Source organism: Crocuta crocuta, unplaced genomic scaffold (assembly GCF_008692635.1).
Source record: "Crocuta crocuta isolate KB4526 unplaced genomic scaffold, BGI_CrCroc_1.0 scaffold168, whole genome shotgun sequence".
Classification (NCBI taxonomy): Eukaryota; Metazoa; Chordata; class Mammalia; order Carnivora; family Hyaenidae; genus Crocuta; species Crocuta crocuta.
In genome coordinates, this window is record NW_027532591.1 from 4,504,559 (window position 1) to 4,506,693 (window position 2,135).

A 2,135-nucleotide genomic window follows, 5' to 3' on the forward strand; every position below is an offset into this window, starting at 1 on the left:
TATTCAAAAATTCTTAACTGTTTATACAACATTAACCTTTGGCCTTCTTAGACAATAAAATGTGTCTGCTGTATTTCATGCTAGGTCTTTGAATCTGAAGATATAATTGTAATTTATTATTTAAGCTCCATAGCTTTCATTTGTCTGGCTATGATAGGTTTATATGAAGAAAATTAGGGCTTACTGCTTTAGCAAATGTAATGAGCAATGTGTTTTTTTTCTTTAGGATCAAACAGAGCATACTGAATCAGCAGGACTGGCTGGTGGTGCAGCAAGCATCATGAGTAAGCACAGGGAAGTCTGTCCCTTATCACGTGTGTAAGGGGAAAAAGGTAAGAAAACCAATGTTCTATTTCTGTTAGAGACTGAACTTAAGAAAACAGCTAAATCTATAGAAAATAATGCTCATGTATATATGCTGCTTGCTTCATTTATAACATTGCCTCTTGTTAAATCAGGAGTATAGTTTTAAAAAAAGATTTGACTTAAATCCAGAGCAAAGGGATATTTTAAAATTACTGTTGAATTATGTCAAAATTCTAATTTTTCTGCTAGCGCTTGGCTTTTTCCTTTTAGAGTCTGCTTCCACTTTGTGCATAAAAAGGTAATTTCAGCATGAAAAAGAACACGGATTTGAGCAGTATTGTTAGGAGAAAAAAATAGTGGTCTACCTATCCAATTAATCTTATTTCTATTTCTTAGTCATCATGTAAGAGCAAAGCAATTAAAGATAATTTGGGGGCAGGGAAGCAAATATAGATTTAATTACATTATTTTGTATTTTTAGACTAATTGTGCTGAGCAATAATTTCCTGCAGAATATTGGAAGTGTCTTACTAATTCTTGTAGAGCAGGAATCATTGATTTTTTTTCCTGACTAGGAATCATGTTTGATTTCTCTTAGGTTTTACAATTACTTAAGGGGCAGGAAATGATGGTGGGGGTGGAGGATGTGTGGGTAAGATTAATTTCAGAAACTGATTATGCCATTCACTAATGGCATGTTGCATACTCTGGCTGAGTTCTTTAATTTTCCATGTACGCTTTGAGGATAGAGGCAGGAGTCTGACAGTGTGTGATAGAGTGAGCTCCTTTTCAGTTGAGAGTGGAATAGAGAGGCACTTAGTAGTACCTTCCTCATTAAAACTTCTGGTCCTGCTGTTGGAAAGGTTATTTCTTGTACCCTAGCTATCTTGTAGAGGTATAAGAAGGGAGTGCTGGTTTTGCCTTTAGTGGGCAAAATCTTATTCTTTGGGCATTACCTCTTTAGGAAGTTTTCAACCCTCTGAAAAAATTATCAACGATAATAAAAAATAATTAGTGGTAATCAGTTATTAGAATATTTGTTACAGTGGCCCACCCTACCCCCCAAATACATGCCTGCCTCAGTCTGATTTAGCTTTACCTCGTCTTTGGCTCCTTAGCACTCAGGGCATATATCAGTTAGTACGATGTTTTATATTTTAAGTTTGTTCATCCACTTCCCTTATGAAACATTAGGCACCTTTAGGTCAAGGACATTGTCTTTTTTTTTTTTAAAGTTTTATTTATTTAGGTAATCTGCACATACAACGTGAGTTCAAACTCATGATCCCAAGATCAAGAGTCATATGTTCCTCCAACTGAGCCAGCCAGGTGCCTCAGGGACATTGTCTTACTTGTCATTGTAATCTAATGACAAAGACAGTACCTGAGACATAGTAGATACTCCATAATGTTTGGTGCACAGATGTACACATGGTCATTTTAATTAGTAGATAGCATAAAGAGGAAGTACCAGCGAAGGAAACCTAAAAGAAGCAATCAGATTAGTGCTATAAAAGTGGAACCCCCTAAGATTGATTCAATGGAGTGTCCAAAGGACTATGGTCAATAGCATAAAAAGAAGAGGTCTAGAAGCCCAATGACAAATGAAGAGGTCCTCAGGAAGAAAATGTACTAAATTAAGTAGTTCTATTTCCTTTCTGAAATATACATGTATAATATTTAATGACTTCTATTTTGAATAAGAGATGGATGCTTTTATAAGAAGGCAGGTAAGGAACCTTGACATTGGGGTGCCTGGCTGGCTCAGTTGGTTGAGCCTGGGACTCTTGGTCTCAGGATTGTGAGTTTAAGCCCTAAATTGGGAGTGA

The 2,135-nt window shown here is 36.2% G+C and overlaps 1 protein-coding gene across 3 annotated transcripts in view; it reads left to right on the plus strand.

The window, feature by feature from the left end:
• Positions 1-230: 230 nt before the first annotated feature.
• The window catches only part of ZFYVE9 (zinc finger FYVE-type containing 9), a 135,248-nt gene continuing 133,343 nt past the window's right edge, over positions 231-2,135 (plus strand). For all 3 annotated transcript variants that reach the window (XM_077779732.1, XM_077779733.1, XM_077779734.1), the window contains exon 1: positions 231-332. The gene's annotated coding sequence lies outside the window, so the exon portion shown is untranslated. The remainder of the gene's footprint in view (positions 333-2,135) is intronic.